Source organism: Narcine bancroftii, chromosome 4 (genome assembly GCF_036971445.1).
Source record: "Narcine bancroftii isolate sNarBan1 chromosome 4, sNarBan1.hap1, whole genome shotgun sequence".
NCBI lineage: Eukaryota > Metazoa > Chordata > Chondrichthyes > Torpediniformes > Narcinidae > Narcine > Narcine bancroftii.
The window spans coordinates 312,857,104-312,879,019 of NC_091472.1; the positions used below are offsets into that span (position 1 = coordinate 312,857,104).

Here is a 21,916-nt window from a genome sequence, read left to right on the forward strand (position 1 = left end):
GGGAGGAGACTCCAGTGATCCTCTCCTTATGGATTGACTTCCGATCGTTTAGATAAACCTCTAACTCACTGCTTCTTGCTTTGGACAGGGTTGTTCATTGAGAAGATAGTTCAACACCAACTACTCAAATCGCAGTTCTCCTTATCGAAGATAGTTTCCTCCACAAGACAAACATGGTACATGCATAAGAGTCTTGAATACTTTCAGAGTGTCTCTACAAGCTGGCCTTCATTAATCAGTGGATTGAATTCAACAGTCGAGAGGCAATATTATAAAACTCTGGTGAGTAAGACCACGCTTGGAAGATTGTGTATAGTTCTGGTTGCCTCATTAGAGGAAGGGTGTGGAAGTGAGGGAGAGGGTGCAGAAGAGGTTTACCAGGATGATGCCTGGATTGGAGAACATGTCTTGTGAGGCAAAGTTAACAGACCTAGGCCTTGTCTCTTTGGAACAAAGAAAAATGAGAGGTGACTTAATAAAGGTCTAGGTGATGGCATAGATAAGGTAGACAGCCAGCACCTTTTTCACAGGGTAGGAGTAGCAACACCAGAAGACATCTGTACAAGGTGAAGAGAGGAAAGTGTAGGGGAGACATCAGCGGTAAGTTTTTACACAGAGAGTGGTGGGTCCTTGGCAATGCCAGGGATGATGGTGGAGGCTGGAACAGTAGGGGCATTTAAAAGACCCTGAGACAAGCATATGGTTAAAATAAAAATAGGGAGTTATGGGTATGAGATAGGAAAGGGTTAGACTGTTAAGTGGGTTTTTATCGGTCAGCACAATATTGTGAGCCGAAGGGCCTACACTATACTGTTCTATGTAGGTGATTCATGTTGTTATAAACTTCTTTGCAACATACACTGTAATCATTTGTAATGAAACATATATATACAATGTAATTAAATAAAAACCATGGGGAAGAAAGGGTCCAACCCATAATTAAGTGTGAATCACACATGAAAGACAAGTTGCCAGCCAAAGGTAAAATATGAGAGGAATGTGACAGGAGTGCGATGAATGGAGCTTAAAGCTACATTGGTCGTGTGTATCACCCAGCAGTGCCATGGGTCTCTGTCCGCCTCAATAGCAGGGATCTCCCAGTGGCCACCCATTTCAATTCTCCATCCCATTTCCTTGCTGACATGTCTGTTCATGGTCTCATGCACTGCCGGACTGAGACCACCCGCAAATTGGAGGATCAAGGCCTCATCTTCTGTCTGGGCACCCTTCAAACAGATGGCATTCAGACCAATTTCTCTGGTTTCAGTTAAAACTTTCCCCCACGTCTCCTTTCCTCTAGTTTTCTTTCCCCCTCTCTCTATTCCCTCTGCCTTCTTACAGAGCCTAAATCAATTCTCACCTTTCCACTTATCATATCCAATTTACACCTTCTGTCTGTTGGCCCGGACTCCTCCCCCTCCCATTCTTCCCCCTTCTCCCTTAATCTTTACTGAGTCACCTGCCTGCTTTTTGCTTATAACGTGAAGAAGGGCTCAGTCCTGAAACGTCAGTAATATATATCTGTACCTCCTATGGACGCCGCGAGACCGGCTGAGTTTGTCCAGCATTTCTGTGTGGTTTTACCAAACGTATCTATCACTGCTGGACCTAAATTCTCCAACTCCACTGTGGGACTGCATTCACTACATGGGCATTTCAAGAAGATGGCGCAACACCACTTTTCAAAGACAATCAAGATGGCCTTGCCTAGAAAGAAATATATAAAAGATCACCACAAAGTCCTAGAAAAAAGGGACAAGCTGGTCAATCTTTCCTGTCCCTTAGTTCTTGTACCATCCAACAATTTATATATTTAAGAATCCTGTAAAGTCAGACATTATAAAATGTTACTGCTGTGACAATCATAGGCCAGATCTACTCAATGACCTACATTTGTTTCACAGATGTTTACGGACCCTCTATGTTTTTCATTACAATCCAACAAGCATGGCCCGGTTTGCATTTACAGTACTGTATTTTCACTCCAATCACAGTGTCTGCAGACTTCCGCATCTCACTTCACGGAGTCTTTTCATCCGACACAGCACGTGGGCATGTCTGTGCATTGTATCGGCCACTCTTTTTTGGAATAGCTGGCAAGTATTTTCACCTCTGAGTTGGAGCGTTGGGGGCTGAAGCCTCATTTCAGAAATCTGACCACAATAATCTTGGTGAACTTAGGTCTGTGACCACTTGTGGGTGTGGGGCGCTATAGATTAGAGGAGATTGATTGTTTTAATATTATTGAGACAATTTATTCAGAATGTTCATACATAAAATTAAACATGCGCAGAATCCTGGCTCCTTGGCTTCAGGACTGCCCTGCAGTCCTTAGCCAACAGTGACAGCCCCAACTCATGCTGCATTTCTCCATGAATCAAGATCCTTTTATTGTTACAAAGACAAAATGCCCTGTATCAAAATACAAAAACTCCCTGCCCTGTAAAGGCACACAAAGAGGCCTCCTAGCCCAACCTCACTACCAGGATGAGAAAGAGAAGCAGCAGAAAGGGCAACACACAAATGCACTGAAGAAGATGGTTATAATATGTATATGTCTGCACTCTTGTCGCTGCTGCAAAACACCAGATTTCATGACTTGCTCTAGACAATAAATCCTGATTCTGTTTCTGAAACTCAGCAGGTCACGTAGCAACTACAGCAAGTAAAGGGTCACCATCGTTTCAGGTCTGGGCCCTTCATCACATGGTCATTGGGCTTGAGAGCAGATCGGTGGAAACAGTGAGAGAGATTCTCACAGAAGTCCCTTTAGAGAGATGAAGGAGAACTTCTTCAGGGTAGGTATCCTTCGAAGAGGGGCTCAAGACTGGAACGTTGGTTACCCTTGAATGCTTTACTTTCTGTGGATCCCAGCATCTGCAGACTTTCTTATTTAACAGCAAAAGAGAGTCCTGCCGGAGACCTTGGGTGTCTATTGTCACCTGCCACCTCCTCTGATGACGCCTCTTCCTGAGTTCCCTCAGCCTATGCAGCCGGACGTCTTCCTCTCCATTCCAGCGATGAACCCGAGATCCAGCTACTCTCTACAGCCCCTGGTTCTGAGAAGGAGCCAACAATTGAGGTCCTTCGGGAGCTCTGCTCGCCTTTGCTTCTCTCATAAATCACAATTGCAATACCTGGTTCCCATAAGACTCTAAATCTGGACCAGTGTCACCAGGCATTTTATCGGGGGATGAGAGGATGGAAGATTTTTATTCAAAAATATTCAGATCCGCTGATTTGCATTGATACTCCAGCAAAATGATAAGGGGTTAATTTATATTGTGCAATCCATGTTTCAAAGCACTGTGGGCTGCTGGTGACACGGTTGAAGGACCCACACCAGGCTGCGGGGTAGTGGAGACTGGCTCATGGGAACTAGGTAGCAGAACCAGGATTCGAGAGGGTACTGAGGACAAGAAGGGCTCCCAAAGGCCATCTACCAAGACAGCAGCAAGATAGATCTTCCAGTCATTACTCTCGTTGGTATTCGTGAGAGCGTGCTGTGTGAAATTTGCTCGCTGTAATTTCTGAGCTGCACCAGCGCCATCCCTTCCAAAGTTACAATGCCAGTAAAGCCTTTTGAGGCATCAAAAGTCCCAAAGGTGCAATTAAACGCCCTTCTTCTTTCGTAAACGGAGAACAGAGGGAGCAAAGTCTGGATCGCAAAATGGATTAGGATCTTCTTAGATTTCCAGACTAACCTAGGCTGCTAGGAAAGGGCAGGCAGTTCGAAGACAGTCTGTCTGCGCAGGCCGGAAGAGAAATGATCAGTACTCAATTAGAGGGGTTTTGGTGTTAAACACTAGACGGTTGCGAATGAGGGATTGGCCTGTAATCTAATTGTGGTGCACAGCTGACCTTGAGTGAAGTTAAAGTAGCCTACGGCCATCAACTGAATTGAAGATGAAATTAAAGCTTCATCTCATCTTACCCTCTATTATTTTATACGCTGAAGAATGAAAAGCTGCAATTTAATTGAAGGGGGTAGGAATAAAATGAATTGCATAAAATATTCAGGCTTCATTCTTGTGGTTCCTGATGCCACGTGAACAATATGATCCAATGACTGTCCCCATCTATAATCTATTTCAATATATATAATTCATGGATAGCCTTAAGATAATGACAACACTGCTCCCAACAGTTAATGTACGGAGCGAGCTTTGATCCTGATGGCCAGTTGCTAAATGCATCCTTAGCTATGGTACTTTGACAAACAGTTGACCCTTGCTGAGAGTTGGAAAATCTGCTGGTGTCCCGGCCCATTTAATAAACAGCAATTTTCTTTATAAAGCGTTATTTGGCAAAACAATTGACTCACGGCGACAGCCGGAAATGCTGCAGCAGGTCACCAAATGGTTTTGTGAAAGGGCTATAAGCCAAGTCTTAAAAGAGCAGTAAAAACACAGAAATTCTGGAGGAACTCAGCAGGTCTTGCAGCCTCCACAGGGCCTGAGCCCTTCTCAAAAGTGGAGGGAAAGATAGATAGGCGGAGATGCTCAGGAAGACCATTCAAGAACATAGGGTTCTGGTCACCAATAGGAAAGGAGATTGGGAATTAAAATCAATGATGCACAGCAGGCCACCATCGCGGAGATATCGTTTAGAATAATGGAGGTTCCAAAATCTTGGAAAGTGTACAAGAGCTTAGAGAGGGTACAGAGTAAGTACCCAGCGGCACAGGGGCAGCTTCTTCTCCTCTGCCGCCAGATTTCTGAATGGACAATGAACCTCATTTTCTCCTATTTCGGCATTTATAAATTCATTTATTTTTAAAAGTAATTTATAGCAATATTTGCACTGTAAAATGCAGCCGCGAAACAATAAATTTCGTGACATGTTCGTGATAATCAGATCTGACTCTGGGAAGAGATCAAGGGCCAGTTAAGAGACAATAGAGACTCCAGGATTGCTCTCAGAGTAGAGAGGGTGGTTTAACAAAATCATGAACAGATTAAATAGGGAGAAACTTTCTGAAGCCAAGGATTCAACCTTAATGTAACTTATAAAACAGTGGTCAGATGAGAAGGCTTGTTTCTCTCCATTATGTTACGATTATGCTCTCGTCCAGTTCTTCCCACCAACTCTAATAGCTTCACATTTCCTGATTATTCAGGGACATAAGAAATGGCAGCAGGAAATGGGCATTCAGTTCCTTCAGCCTGCTCTGCCATTCAGGAAGACCTCAACTGGTCTTCTACCTCCCACCTCTTCCCTGCTCTATTCCTACATCCCCTGATTCCTTTAATATCAAAAAAAATCTATAGATCCCCATTTTGAGTGTAATCAATGACTAGCCTTTACAGACTCAGCGGTCGATGACTCCAGAGACTCACCATCCTCCTGATGAAGAAATTTTGTCTCAGTTGTTAAGGCCTACCCATAAAAGAGTACAGCACAGGGTCAGGCCCTACAGTCCACATGCCTGTGCTGAACATGTCCCCCAAATTAAACTAAAACTCTTCTGTTTGCACATGATATATCAATTCCTTGCTTATTCTATGTCTAACGAGAAGTCTCCTAAATGCTACCCCCTTAATTTGTGACTATCTCCCTTGGTTCTAAACTCCTCAGATGTGAGAAGCATCCTTACCATGTTTACCCTATCAAGTGTTTTCATTGTTTCAAGAAAGTTCACCCTTCATTTACTCCAGACTTGCCTGGGGGCCACAGCACATTTAAGTAAAAGCCTTGTTTGCTTTTCACTTCATGTAACAAATATATTTTTATATTTTTTAAGTAGTCTGGGTGCAGGTCAGTGGGACTAGGCAGAAAAATGGATCGGCAAGGACTAGAGGGGCCAAAGGGTCTGCTTCTGTGCTGTAACGTTCTATGGTTTTAGAGTCAGTAGGAGAGAAATATGGAAGAAACCAAAACTTGACTGCTTTTCAAAGAAGGGGGCCCATAAACTTTGAGGGAGGGCCACAGCTGAAAGAAAGATTGAGAAAGGCTTCTCTAGGGAATAGAGATCTTCCCTACTCAACACGACAGACCTGCAATCCCAGGAATGTCTGGTGAATTGTTGCTGACCTCCCTCTCTAATAAATATATCCCTTCTTGCAACATTGCCATTGCCATTCTTCTGACCTCTCCAACCTCTCCCTAGAACTCAAACCGTAGAGTCCGAGTAACATCCTGGTGAATCTTCTCCGCACCCCTATTGGTATCTTTTGCTGGGAGTCCAGAACACCCTGTCCAATTGAATCACGAGGGCCCAACTTTTGTACTCAATCCCTAGCCTGATGAACGTAGACATGCTGTACACCTTCATCTGACACGTAAATACACAACCATGCTTTTATATCCAACTCGTTAAAGGCTCGATGTCCAGGTCTGATTTCTACAGCACTGACCGGCCAACTTTAAAATGACTTATTCACTCCTGCTCTGTTTTCTCTCTTGAACCCAGTTCTCTATCCAGATTGATATTCTTTACCTTCCTCTGGCTTCCTCCAACACTATTTTATGATTACCCATCATTTGTAAAATGATGTCTGATAAAAAAAAACTATGTCTGATAAAAAAAACTAGTTAAAGGAATTTTGCAAGAAGGACCTACTGAGCTGAAATTGAGTCTCAATATGGATAAGACAAAGGAAATTATTATGGATTCAGGAGGACTAGAGACGATAATCCTCCGCTACACCCCATTAACCAAGTTTCTCGGAGTCCACTTAAGTAATGACCTATCGTGGCGCGCTGAACGGCAGAAATGCAAAGCTGTGTTTCCCCTGGAGAAAATTACTTACAACTTAAGGAAAAAATACAAAACTTTCTTGAAAATTTGGCAACCATACCTAAATTCCATAGGAGCACAATTAAAGTGTGAACCGTCATGCCTCGCCACTCTGTCCGTCCCGATTGGTGGGGGAGGCATCTCATCCCAATCAGGAAAACGTCCAATCCATAAACCCCTGATAAGTGTTTCATTCCTTTGTTGTGAACATTCTGAATGTTGTGTGTAACTGTGGTTAGTTAAGTGTTAAACACTAAACTCTATAGAAAACCTGGAATAGAATTGATAATTGTAAACTGCAATCAATGTCGATGTTGTCAACATTAATATCAATAAGACTGATAACTGAGTTTGAGTTTGGAAAATCACAAATAAAGTATTCAAAAAAATAAATTAGTGCCCCATCGTGGACACACAACATCTCCTCACTTGTCAGGAAGGTGCAACAGTGACTGGACTTCCTGAGAAGAACGAAGTGTGCAAGGCTACCTGCCACCACCCTGTCGACTTTCTACAGCAGTGGTCTCAACCTTTTTCTTTTCACTCACATCCCACTTGAAGTAATCCCTACGCCATCGGTGCTCTGTGATTAGTAAGGGATTGCTTCAGGTGGGATGTGGGTGGGAAGGGAAGGTTGAGGATCACTGTTCTAGACCCAATTGTTTCTAATATTTTGCTTGAGGAAAATTGTCATTGGCCAATTTCCTTTGGGGTTCTGAAACCCTGCACACGACGAGTCAATGAGGGACGATTAAAACAGTGGTTTTCAAACTTCTTCTTTCCACTGACATACCACCTTAAGCAATCCCTTACTAATCGCAGAGCACCTATGGCACAAGGAATATTTAAAGTGGTATGTGAGTGGAAAGAAAAAGGTTGAGAACCACTCGACTACAGGAATTATATTGAGTGCATACTGGCTGGATGCATCAAAGCTTGGTAAGGTTGCTATAGATCATTGAATCGCAGATCAATCCCCAGGACCATAAAAGTGGCAGAGCGGATCACTGGAGTCTCCCTCCCCTCCATCGACGTGATCTACTAGGATCATTGTCTGAAGAGGGCTCGCAAAATCTTTAAAGCCCCCTACCACCCTGCACACGGCATCTTTCAGTTGCTCCCGTCAGGGAAGAGATACAGGAGGATCAGAGCCAGCCCCACCAGGCGGAGGAACACCTTCTTCACACGGGCCGTGAGTCTGCTGAACAACTGAAGGTCTGCTCATACAAACCTTCTGAGACTCTACTATTATTTAACAATATTTATTTAGTTTTATTATTATGCAACTGTAAAAAGGTGTTCTATGATTAATATGTGAGTTAACGTGTTTTTTTTACACCGAGGACCAAAGAACGCTGTTTCGTCCAGTTAATAATAATAATAAATTTGAACTTGAACCTGAAATACTGAGCATTTGTTTTCTCTCACTGATGCTGCTCCAAGGGTGGAGGCCTCTCGCACAGGCATTCTCGCTATGGGCCCTTACCGCACCCACCCCCGCCACAGGGGCCACAGTGCATTTAAGTAAAAGCGTGGTTTTCTTTTCACCTCAAGTAACATAAATACCTTTAATGCTTTTTATGTAATCAGTAGGAGAGAAGTACGCAAGAAACCAACTAAACTTAACTGTTTCATGGCCATAAACTTTGAGCAGAGTTATTAGGGGGCCAGAGCCGAACAAAAGTTGAGAATGGCTGCCCTCACACATGGTTTTTTGCTCCAGATCTGCAGCCTCTTGTGTAAAGACAATGGGAGTTCCCTCACTAGAAGGAAATGAGCAGTTCAAACATCACTGTTTTCTCAAGGGCAAGTGGGAGTGGGTATCTCCACATGCTATCCAATTACTGTGTCAGAGAAGACAAGATGAGTTCTTCAGCAGAGGAGAATTCTAAGTACAGTAAAAACCCTGGTATCCAGCATCTATGGGGATTGGTAGATGATGGATTTGCAAATTTTCTGGTAGCGCGAGACTCGCTCTTACAATGCCTAATACACCCGCATGAAGAATAAATGGTTTAAAAGACAAAAGACACTGCAAAATATAAAGTACTTTGAAAAAAAATGAGTATTTGCAGTCCTTAATTATGCACAGTTCACCTTAATCAAGTAACTAACAAAATTTAAATTTAAATTCGAACCTCAGTGGCTGGCGCTGTAAAGGCATTGAGCTAGCCTCTACACTAACCCTGCCACCATCATAATTAACCTCACCCCCTCGCCCCCCCCCACAAGTTTACAGAGCAAGCCTCTGACCGGGGCAACTCTTACTAAGCAGGGATAAGGAGACACTTTAAGAGAGTCGCCCCAACGGTGAGCGGCATCAACCAGCTCTTCATCCTGGGTGATGCCATTTTATTCAAACACAACTTTATTCAAACAGCTGCCACAAGCAAAACTCAACCAAGGCCCTCCGCTGGCTGAATGTTTGCTGCCATCGTCACCAAAGTTTTGTGTGTTACTTCAGGGAATATTTACTTTTACAATTTAAAATTTCTTACTTATCTTTGAATTTTATTTATTTATTTTCTTTGCTTATATTTTTTGCCAGTTAATTGAGGCTGCTGGTTGCTTGAATTACTCCAGAAAGCAGGAGTTTGACCGTTTAAAAAAAATTCTCTCTGTATTGCACAGTCAACTTGTTTACATTCGTTATCTGTTTCCTGTTCTTTATTTGTTTACATGTGTACTTTGAGCCCGGATTTGTTTGCTCTACCAATAAGTGGTAATTCTGCCTGGCCTGCAGGAAAAAGAGTCTCAGGGTGTATGTGATGTCATGAATGTACTCCGACAGTAAATCTGAAATCTAAATCTGAATCTAAAATAGATTTCAGTTCCATTTCAGTCAGTCATGATAGAAGAAGCTCTGAGAAAACTTAGGGCATAAAGCCAACAAACTATGATTTTCAGGTTTTTGTTTGCGATTTGCAGATGGGAATACAAGAAACACCATGGTTTTAATTTGAAATGGATGCAACAGCAGGTACTTCAAAAACCTCAGGAAATGGAGCTTGGCTTTATCTTGCGCTACAAACATTCCTCTTTGATCCTAGACTGATTCAGGATGTCCCATGGTCAGCAAAGGTGCTATGTTAATGTAGATTTAGTGATTAACATCACACAGGCAACATCGAAATAGAGGATAGCAGGGAAATTAAGTTGCATAGTAAGGGCATTAAAAGTTATGGGGAAAAGGCGGGGAGATGGAGCTTAGTCCACAGCCAGAGTAGCCATGATCTTGTTGAATGGCGGAGCAGTTGGATGGGCCACAGGTCTGACTCCTGCTCCTGGTTCTTGTATTCAAAGCTGCTTTAGCATGCATGGTCTACGCATGTAAGGAAACTGCTTTCATCCTGAATGCAGCATGGTTAGTTGAGTATTACAGCACCAGCGACCCCCAGGTTTGATCCTGGCACTGTCTGAAAGGAGGTTGTACGCTCTCCCCGTGAACTGAGTGGGCTTTAAAAACACAGGACTATTGGAGGAACTCAGTATTTCTCGCAGCGTCCACAGGAGGTAAAGATACAGAGCCGAGGTCTCAGGCCTGAATCTTTCTTCAAGGTATGAGTAAAAACACAGTTGCAAGTCGAAAATTAGCTGAGGAAATCAAGTTGAGATGTCATAGAAAGAAGAGGCATTGGAAGAAAAAAATGTATTGAGAATAATGTTTGTGATGAACAAACTAGCCAGAAGTTAGATGAGTAAAATGCAGGCCTTAAACATCAGTAATATATCATTGCCTCCGATGAACGCTGCCAAACCTGCTGAGTTCTTCCAGCATTTCTGTGATTTTACTACCTTGACCAGGCACCTGCAGACTTTCGTGTTTCAGACCTGTGTGGGTTTCCTCCCACCCTCCAAAACGTACAGGATTGTAAGCTAATTGAGTGCAATTGGGTGGCACAGGTTTAAATGGCCAGAATTGGCTTCCATGGTGTTGCAAATAAAACATTTTTTAAATTACTGATGCATGTCTGTTCTTTGCTACGGTTAGATTTGCGCAGGAAAGCCAATTCCTGCTTTACTCACGACTGGGACTTACCAGTCCAGGAAACAAATCCAGTCTTGTTTCTTTGAAGGATATTAACAATCCAAATAATGATACAATACACAAACGTGCTGGACCGATACAGCAGGTCACACAGCATCCACAGGAAGTAAAGGGTAACTCAGGTTTCAGGCCTGATCCCTCCGTCAAGGTATGAGCAAAAACAGGACAGCGGCTGAATGAAAAGATAGGTGGAGGAGGGAAGAAGGGGCAGGGGGAGAACATGGTTGTAGAACTTGAGAGCAGCAGGGAGTGCAGAGGTGGAGCCTCTCACAGATCTCCCTTCAAAGAGAGGAGGAGAGCCTCTGCAGGGTAGGTATCACTCAGAGAGATTTCGCTGAACAGAGTGAAACAAGACGCAGTGCGGTACCTAAACATGCTGGAGAAACTCAGCAGGTCACACAGCATCCCACGGGAAGCAAAGGGTAACCAACGTTTTGGGCCTGGACCTTATGTCGGGTATAAATGTGGAAGCAGTAATGTGGGCTTGTTAAACATATGGTCACTGTTCTTGGATCTTGTTGCAAATTCTTCTCGCTTGGGACCCTGACACTTCATCACCTCAACATGGCATCTGACCCCATTTCTGATCCTATGGCACATCTTTTGCTAAGACCTATCTCCCATCACCTCCACCAGATCCTCTGCAGCCAGAACCCTCACTTCGCTATATCTTGACAACGAGTAAAATGCTCTCAGGCTGATATCAGCTTCCACCTTTCGTTATATAGGCTCATTCAGAACTCGAGATCTGATATGAGAGTTTACTGTCATACACAATGTGTGGGATGCACTGAAATTCCTACTTGCTGCAGCTATGTAAGATGCACAAAAACCAACAGGGAGAAAGAGAGAAAAAGATAATAAATATAAAAGGAGAGGTCAATAAATATTCACACTAGCATTTATTGAAAAAAAAAGTGATATTTCAATAGGGACTAAAACTGCAGGCACGCACAAAATGCTGGAAGAACTCAGCAGGTCAGGTTGCATCCGTGGAAGGCAATGGACAGTCGACGTTTTGGGCAGTAAACTCACCATCAGGAAAGTGGTGGAGTTAGTGTAGCAGTTAGTGCAATACTGTTACAGCGCCAGTGACCAGGGATCGAATCCGACGTTGCCTGTACGTTCTTCCCTTGGCTATGTGGGTTTCCCCTGGGTGCTCTGGTTTCCAGCCACCTTTCAAAATGTACTGGGGTTGTAAGTCAATTGGGTGTAATGGGGGGGAGGGGCAAGGACTCGTGGGCTGAAAGGGACTGTTACGGTGCTGCATGACTACATTTTATTTTTCAATCTTTTATTGGTTTTAATATATGCAAAATACATAGGTATTCATGTATGACTAAATTTAAATTTAAAATTTGTGCATCACTTAGGTTTCAATAGTGCAGACAGAACATTGAGGCATCCAAGAGTAGCTTATGGTAAGGATAATTCAGTGAGGTTAAAAAGCCTGATGCCTTTTGGATAAAAACTGTACTTGAATCTCAAGGTGTCTCATCTACATGTTCAAATCCCTCCTCAGCATCAACCAAACCACCAGATAAATAAAAGCAATTTGCTCACCAACATCTGACATTGTTCTACATTCCCAGAATCATGGCTGCTCTGTTATGGAATGAGCAAGACATTGCATTCTCACATCTTATACAATCTTTCATTTGTACCTTTAACATTACAAACAAATTTATTGTCATCTGCTTGTACAAGTATAGCCTGACAGAATAGTATTCTCCGGTCCTCCGTACAAAACTTGCAGACCTACAACCAGACATAACTCACATACAGACAAACAATACATATCCAGGACAAGTATTTCATCTGTATAAATAAATATTGTTTCATGAATATGAGTCTTGGATGGTTCGTGTGAGCAGTTCCTTTGGTCGTTCCGCATTCTCACAGCCCGTGGGAAGAAGCTGCTCCTCAGCCTGGTGGCGCTGGCTCTGATCCTCCTGTATCTCTTCCCCAATGGGAGCAGCTGAAAGATGCCGTGTGCAGGGATGAAGGGGTCCTCAATGATTTTGCGCGCCCTGTTCACGCAACAATCCCAGGAGATCATGTTGATATCGGAGAGGGGGACTCCAGTGATCCTCTCTGCCGTTCTTAAGGTCCTATGGATTGACGTCCAATCCTTTTTTCTGCAGCAACTTTACCAGACGGTAATGCAGCAGGCCCGGACGCTCTGGATAAAGCGTCTATAGAATGTTGGCATAAAGGTGACTGGTAGCCTTGCCTGCTTCAGTCTTCTCAGGAAATGGAGGCTCTTTTGAGCCTTCCTGACAAGTGAGGAGATGTTGAATGTCCATGATAGGTCACTAGTTAAAGTGAACACCAAGGAACTTAGTGGTCTCCGCTCTCTCTACTACAGAGTTGTTGATGTGTCGTGGAGGGTGGTCATTCCTGGTCCTCCTGAAGTCCACGATCATCTCCTTGATCTTGTCCACATTGAAACTCAGCTTGTTCCTCTCGTACCATTTTCCCTTGTACCACCTCTTCTCTGTCGAGTAATTCATCATTGTTGGTGATGAGGCCCGACTACTACTGTGTCATCTGCAAACTTAATGATGCTGTTGGAACTGGATGTGGCAATACAGTCAGTAGCATGAACAGGAGCGGGCTGAGCACTCAGCCCTGAAGTGCATCAGTGCTCAGCGTGACGGTGCTCAACGTTCTGCAACCGACCCGGACAGAGTGGCCTTTCTGTTAGGAAGTCCAGGATCCAGTTACGGAGAGGGATGTTGAGACCCAGTGAGGACAGCTTTGGGGAATGATCTTGTTATATGCCAAGCTGAAGTCAATGAACAGCAGTCTGGGATATGAGGCATTATCTCTAGGTGGGTCAGGACGGAGACTACACCATCATCTGTGGAATGGTTTCTTCCGTAGGCAAATTGAAATGGGCCAGCATCTCTAGGAGGTGTGCTTTGATGCATTCCATCACCAGACGCTTGAAACATTTCATAATGTTGGAGGTTAGTGCCACAGGGCGGTAGACATTGAGGCCTGTTAACATTTGTTTTCTGCCGATATTAGACTCATGAACAAACCCCAAACTAGTTGCCTTTGCTCTATTCCAACTGATCTCTATAACTCCACATTCTGTGCCATGATTTTAACTGCTGTACTGTGTTTGAGTTGACTAACTGGTCTGCTCGCAAAGCAAACTTTTCCACTGTAACAATAAACTTGAGCCTGACCTGGAAAGTGTAAGAAAAGCAAATTGACTTTACACCAACGAAGAGAAATCAGACCAGATACTAAAATCTTGATTTGAGATAAGTTGTAAGAAACATCACAAAGATAATGAGGGAGGAAGGGAGGTGTGTGAAGAGATTCCAGAGCTCAGCCCTTGGGTACTGAGGTAAAACACACACAGAAGCGCTGGAGGAACTCAGCCAGTCTCGCAGCATCCATGGGAGATAAAAATATATTACTGACGTTTCAGACCTGAGCCCTTCTTCAAGGTAGAAGCAAAAAGCAGGTAGGTGTCTGAATGAAGACTTGGGAGAGAAAGGGGGAAGGATGGGGGGGGCGGGGGGGGGGGGGTGGGGGGTGGGGGTATCGCCTTTTACTCCAAAATCGATTCTCACCTTTTTTCTAATGAGAGCCAATTAACACTTTTCGTCTCTTGGACTGGATTTCTCTCCTCTCCCCCCCAATTCTTTCCCCTTTCTCTCTCCAGTCTTATTTCGAAGCCTGCTTTTTGCTTATACCTTAAAGGAGAGCTCAGGCCTGATATATCGGTGATGTATTTTGAGTAAGAGAGTCAGCAGGTGCCGCGATTGAAGTGAAAACACGGCGCTGGAGAAACTCAGCAGGTCAAACAGCGTCCTTCATATAGCAAAGATAAAGATACTGAAACATCGCTTTGGGCTTGATCCCTTCATCAAGGTATCTTTATTTCTTTTCTCTCCTTTGGACACTGCAAGAGCACCTCCAGCATTTCTTCAAATCATAGCGCCTGCAGACTTTCACGTGTCACTCCTTGGGTACTGAGGGCTCAGCTGCAAGTGCTGGAGTGAGTGAATTCAGGGGTCACAGGAGCACTGGGGGCTTAGGTTGTGGGACTGATGGGGTTGGAGTGAGAGATGGAGAGGACAAGAATCCATGAAGGGACTTGCGCTTAAGCAGGATCGTTTTAAACTGTTAAGTACAAGACAGGAGTGCCGAACCATCAAAAAAAATCCAACCGTGTGAAGGACGAAGTGAAGATCAGTACAGGGCTACCCATTCACAGTCTATTAGATTACGAACCTGCTGCTGCTTTAAAGTACAAAGAGGTGTTTGTTTGACCAATACCCCCTTCCAGCAGTGAATAGCAGGTAATCTGCCTTTCAACCATAAACGTTCAAAAATGAATATTTGAGTGTGGAATTAAGCTGATGCACGCCAATTCTTTTTTTGGAGGCATATTGGAGAGGGAGAAGAAAATGAGTTTGATTCATCAAGAAGGTGCTAAGGGCAGGAGAGATTTGTGGCACTTTGCAGAAACCCAAGAGTCAGTTTATCAGTAATGCTCTTATTCCAATGCTGTTATAATTGCAGCTTGATGGGATTTTCCAGTGGCCTGCTTTCAATAGGGTGGGGAACACTTTTTTTTAACTGTTTTGCTGTTTGGAGTGTGTGAAGTTAGTCTCCAGCTTGTGTGGAGTACAGAAGGTTTCACAAATTTCCCAGTGCGTATGTAACACGACACAAGTCAGCTGTTTTCCTAAGGCATTCCTGATACCGCTGCCCTAACCTCACAGTCTCTACCTACAGCTTCCCCCCCCCCAACAACCCCCCACCCACCCCAAGAAAGGGGTCCAACATGTATAAAAATAAACTTCAAGCCACCTCAACCATATGGCGTGTAATATATGATCGGACTGTCAATTCTGAACTGAATGTAACGTAATCAGGTAATTAACACAGTCAGAGCTGATATTTAGGATTGTAGCGGTAACAGTGAATGAAGCTGTGTCTCAAATTAATGCCTACTCTTCAGTACAGACCATACTGTACTCTGGCAATGTGTGGCAATGCTGTGCCAACAAGCAGCAGATTCCAGGTTAGAATTTGATACTTAGTTCTTCGATCCCCATCGTTTCCCCTGTCCAAAATAATTGAATGATTCCTGCAGGCACATAATGGGTGGATTTGTTTAATAAACCACATTTATAAACAGGTAAATCATAATGCAGGTAAGTTAATATAAGCCCAAGTATGCATCAAAGAAACGAAGATTGCAAAGAATTAATACAGGATTAATACATGAAAAACTGAAAACAGTGTGGTTGAAGTAAAAACACAATGCTGGAGAAACTCAGCAGGTCAAACAGGGTACTTTATATAGCAAAGGGCTTGAGGCCTTCATTCAGGTAAAAGAATTAAAAGAAAAGAATTTTAAAAGAATTGATATTGTTCAAATAGGGTAAACTTGATATTAGGGTGTCCCAAACGGCTTGAAATATTTTGAAGGGTGACCACTGTTGCAATGTAGGAATGAATCTTTAAATTTGCTGACCACACCACAGTAGTGGGCCAAGTATCAAATAACGAAGAGATAGTTTACAGAAAAAAAAGAGCATGATAGTGGAATGGTACCAAGATAACAATCTCTCTCTCTCTCTCTCTCTCTCTGAATGACAATAAGACAAAGGAGATGGGTCACTGATTTCAGAAGGAGGAGGCAGATTTTATACCCCTGTAAACATCACTGGTGGTGAGGGAAACAACGAGGGACACCCGACAGCTGTGGCAGGGCCTAGCCATAACCCGCTACAAAACCAAATTCGGTGCAGTAGCAGACGGCAAAGCTTCGCTTCGAGGAACTCAATGCCTTCTACCACCGATTTGACAACAGTAAGAGCAAAGAACCACCCCTCTGCAACCCCACATCCCTTGATGACGCCATCCTGTCTGTATTTGAGTACAATGTGTGTGCTGCCTTCAAGAGAGTGGACCAAGGAAAGCATCCGGCCCAGACGGAGGAACTGGCCGAGTATTAAATATCTGTGCTGCCCAACTTACCAATGTATTCACGGATATCTTCAACATCTCACTCCAGCAGGGCGTGCTACTCACCTGTTTCAAACAGGCATTAATCACACCGGTGCCCAAGGAGAGTGGAGTAACCTGCTTTAATGACTATCGACCAGTCGCACTTACATCAACAGTGATGAAGTGTTTTGAAAGGGGCTGGTGATGAAGCCGATCAGCTCCTGTCTGATTTGATACATTCCAATTCGCCTATCGTAGCAACAGGTCTATGGCGGATGTCATCTCACTGGCTCTACACAAAGCCCTGGAACACCTGGACAGGAAAGATGCAGACATCAGGATGCTCTTTATCGACTACTTCTTCTCTTTGGCTTGGCTTCGCGGATGAAGATTTATGGAGGGGGTAAATGTCCACGTCAGCTGCAGGCTCGTTTGTGGCTGACAAGTCCGATGCGGGACAGGCAGACACGGTTGCAGTGGTTGCAGGGGAAAATTGGTGGGTTGGGGTTGGGTGTTGGGTTTTTCCTCCTTTGCCTTTTGTCAATGAGGTGGGCTCTGCGGTCTTCTTCAAAGGAGGTTGCTGCCCACCGAACTGTGAGGCGCCAAGATGCACGGTTTGAGGCGAGATCAGCCAACTGGCGGTGGTCAATGTGGCAGGCACCAAGAGATTTCTTTAGGCAGTCCTTGTACCTTTTCTTTGGTGCACCTCTGTCACGGTGGCCAGTGGAGAGCTCGCCATATAACACGATCTTGGGAAGGCGATGGTCCTCCATTCTGGAGACGTGACCCACCCAGCGCAGCTGGATCTTCAGCAGCGTTTAGCATTTAACACCATCATCCCTTCAAAACTGATCAGCAAACTCCAAGACCAAGGACTCCACACGTCTCTGTGTAATTGGATTATGAATTTCCTCACCCCCAGACCACAGTGATGATCGGCAAGAACAATTTCCATCAGTAGCAGAGCACCACAGGGCTGCGTTCTTAGCCCCCTCCTCTACTCACTTTATACCTATGACAGTGTAGCTCAGTACGACAATAACACCATCTACAAATTTGCTGATAATACCACAGTCGTGGGTTGTATAAGGGATGGGGATGAGTCAGCGAACAGGATGCAGTCACTGTCACCAAAATTAAGGAGCTGATTGTTGATTTCAAGAAAGGAAAACCAGATTATACAATCCAGTGATCATTTGGGGATCAGAGGTAGAGAAGGCGAGCAAATTTAAGTTCTTGGGAGTTACTAATACGGAGAACCTTTCATGGACCCAACACATCAATGGCATAGTGAAGAAAGCCCGTCAGCGCCTCTACTTCCTCAGAACTTTGCGGAGGTTTGGTATGACACCAGAAACCCTGGCAAATTTTGAAAGATGTGTGAAGGAGAGTGTGCTGTATAGGGACACCAAAACCCCTGAGCATAAAGCCCTCCAAAAAGGTAGTGGACACAACCCAAGACACACAGGCAAAACCCTCCCCACCATCGAAAACATCTATGGGGAACACTGCCGTTGGAGAGCAGCAGCGTTCATTAAGGGCCCACACCAGCCAGCATCCGCTCTGTTCTCACTGCTGCCATCAGGAAAGAGGTATTGGTGCCACACAAGACTCGCACCCACCAGGTTCAGGAAGAGCTACTTCCCGCCCCCCCCCCCCCCCCCAACCATCAGACTCCTCAACAACAAACTCAATCAGTGACTCATTTAAGGACTCTGACTTGTGCACGTTATTGATTCTTTTATTCCTTCTGTATTGCACGGTTAGTTTGTTTACATTTGTTATCTATTTACAGTTCTTTATTTGTTTAAATGTGTACGTTGTGTACAGTTTTTTTTACTACCAATAAGTGGAAATTCTGCCGCGCCCGCAGAAAAAAGAATTTCAGGGTTGTATGTGATGTCATGCATGTAGTCTGACAATAAATCTAAAATCTGAGGTGGAAAGAGTTTTTTTAATTAGACATTCAGCACGGTAACAGGCCAATTCAGCCCTACAAGTCCATGGCGCCCAAATTACAACCTATTAACCTACATCTCGGTACATTTTTGAAGGGTGGGAGGGAACTGGAGACCCTGGGGAAAACCCACGTAGACGTGGAGAGAACATACAGACAGTGCAGGATTTTAACCCAGGTCCGGTCCCAATCATTAGTGCTGTATAGGCACCGTGCTAACTACTACACCAACCGTGCCTCCTGTAAATACGTCAATACTTAAGTACTTTCAATTTAATATTGAAAGTACTTACTAAATACATAAAGTTCTTCAGCATAAATATCTCCAATGACCAGACACAGGCATGTTGACATGACAGTCGAGAAAGTGCAGAAAGGATCACCGGAGTCGTCATCCCCACCCATTCATGTGATCTACTGGGATCGTTGTCTGAAGAGAGCGCTCCAAATCATTGAGGACCCCTTCCACCCCGCACACAGCAACTTCCAGCTGCTCCCGTTGGGGAAGAGATCCAGGAGGATCAGAGCGAGCACCACCAGGCTGAGGAACGGCTTCTTCACACGGGCAGTGAGAATGGTGAACGACCAAAGGAACTGCTCACATTAACCATCCGAAACTCTCATATTCATGAAGCAGTATTTATTTATTCATCTGAATATATGAATATTTGTTCTGTCTATGTATTGTTTGTCTGCCTGTGTGTTATGTCTGGCTGTGTATCTACTCGTTTTGTACCAAGGATTGGAGAACATTGTTTCGTCGTGTTATACTTGTGCAATCAGACAACAATAAACTTGACTATCCTTTGGAAAGGTAGCCAACCTACTGAAATACTCATTACATCCCGGACACGCTCTCTTCTCTCTCCTCCAATTGGGGAGAAGGCTCAAGTGTGTGAAAGAATGCACCAGCATGCATAAAGCCAGATTTTTTCCTGCAGCCATCAGGCTCCCGAATGAACCCCATAATAGTGCGATCATGCTGCCCTTGCTTGGTGCTAATTGATCTTCCTTTTCATTGTAATCTTATACCCTGTATTTTGTACTCATTAAAATCTTTAAATCTGAAAAATATCTTTCCCAAATTTTTCTAAATTTGGGCATTCCCAAAATATTTGAATCAACAAGGCTTCAAAGATTTACACTTTTTGCATAGAGGGTCAACATCCGAGTAAAAATGAAATAATTTAACTATGGACATATGTAACCTATGTACCACCTTAAATTGTAACAATCTTGTGCACAAAATGAAGTCATTAACCAAGGCAAGAGTGGAAAACCAATCTTGATCTGAAAAAAGATATATTCAAATAGCATTCCTAATCATTCTTAATCCCAGTCATTGAAGCTACTCTTAGATGTAATAAATAATTGATATGAACTCACACTGAGAAAGCTGCAAGTCAAAAAGTATATCAATAATATTTTTTTCTAAGATTCAAGGAAAATCTGAAAGCTTAAATGGAACAAAATGTCTAACTTGTAAATATCAAAAGAAATGTCTATTGGGAATTTGAAATTTGGCTTTCAATTGTTCAAAAGAAGCTAAATTCTTCTGAATAAAAAGATCTCTATAACTTTTGATACTCAATCTAAACCATTCCTTAAAGCCAGGATCTTACAAAGTAGATTGAAAAAGATGGTTATCCATAATAGGACCGGCAAGAGAGAACCTATTAAGGTGTAAAAAATCCTAAATTGTTTTCACATTCTCAACCTATTTCTCATTATCGGATTATGTATCAATTTAGAAAAGGAAAGGGGTAAAGAGGAACCTAAAATGCTAACACGGATAAATTTTTAGAGAAATTCAATTTTATTTCTACCCAAAAAGGGCAGCTCAGTAGTTTATCAAAATGTACCAATAAAAGTAGATGACCACCCAATAATAAAATCTAAGATTTGAAAATGATAGTTCCCCATTCCATTTAATCTTCTGAAGATTAACTTTATTTAAACGAGGTTGTTTTCCTCACCAAATATATGAGGAAATAAGCGAGTCCACTGAATCAAAACAAAAGATTTTACAGGAATAACTAGGAATGGAGTTTAACATAAGCATCCTTATCTTTTGTTCTTTATTTCAAACCCTGATGTTTCGATATCAAGTATATTTAACTTTTTTTTTAACCGAGGTTAGCAAGTTTTCAGGTTATAAATTAAATTGGCATAAGAATGAACTATTGCCACCAAAAGGGTCTTTTTCAAGATATTCCAAATTCCTGTTTAATATAGTGAAAGATCACTTTATATATTTGGGAATTACAAGTCATAAAAATGTATTGAAAGAAAACTTTTTGGTATTATTTAATCAGACTAAAGAATTACTGTCAGGGTGGTCATCTTTATCTATTATAATGATTGATCATATCAATTTGATTAAAATGCACATGTAGAATTTTGCAAGAGACCTTGATGACATCCTCCAAATCTTCTCAAACTTCTCACAAAGTAAAGAGAACCTTCTTCATGATTGCATCGACTTGAGGGCCCCAGGATAGATATTTGGAGATGTTGACTCCCAGGAATTTGAAATTCTTTCTTCTTTCCACTGCTGATACCTCAATGAGGACTGGTTTGTGTTTGCCAGGTTTCCCCTTCCTGAAGTCCACAGTCGTTTCTAACGCTGAGTGTAAGGTTGCTGTTGAGGCACCACTCAACTAGCCGATCTATCTCACTCCTCTACACTTCGTCATTGCCATCTGTGATTCAGCTGACAACTGTAGTGAATAGCGCCTAGCCACACAGTCATAGGTTTAGAGTGAGTTAAGTGGGCTAAACATCCATCCTTGAGGTGAACTTGTGCTGATGGTCAGAGAGGAGGAGACATTGTGAGGGGTATCTCGAACCTGCCGCATAGTTTCGGAGAGAAACTGAGCTCCCATTTTAGATGTGCCATAACTACTGGACACTGGCTAGAACTGGCCAAAGGGGTATCAGGTCTTGGAACTTGGATGCAAGGAGGTAGGCTGTTGAGATCTGCAGAGCAACAAAGTGATGGTAAATAGTACCCTCAAGGCTGATACTCAGGTAGATGATGTGGTGAAGAAGGCATTTGGAATGTTGGCCTTCATAAATCGGAGTATTGAATTCAAGAGTAGGGAGGTTATGATGAAATTGTACAAGGCATCGGTGAGGCCAAATTTGGAGTACTGTGTACAGTTTTGGTCACCAAATTATAGGAAAGATT

At 43.2% G+C, this 21,916-nt stretch overlaps 1 protein-coding gene and 1 long non-coding RNA gene across 4 annotated transcripts in view; one reads left to right on the top strand and one right to left on the bottom strand.

The window, feature by feature from the left end:
- nhej1 (nonhomologous end-joining factor 1) overlaps nucleotides 1-21,916 on the bottom strand; it is a 406,931-nt gene that overhangs the window by 135,636 nt on the left and 249,379 nt on the right. The gene's annotated exons all lie outside the window — the stretch shown is intronic.
- LOC138762258 (uncharacterized) overlaps nucleotides 1-21,916 on the top strand; it is a 77,768-nt gene that overhangs the window by 4,820 nt on the left and 51,032 nt on the right. For both annotated transcript variants that reach the window (XR_011356862.1, XR_011356861.1), the window contains exon 2: nucleotides 89-282. This is a non-coding gene — a long non-coding RNA (uncharacterized lncRNA). The remainder of the gene's footprint in view (nucleotides 1-88; nucleotides 283-21,916) is intronic.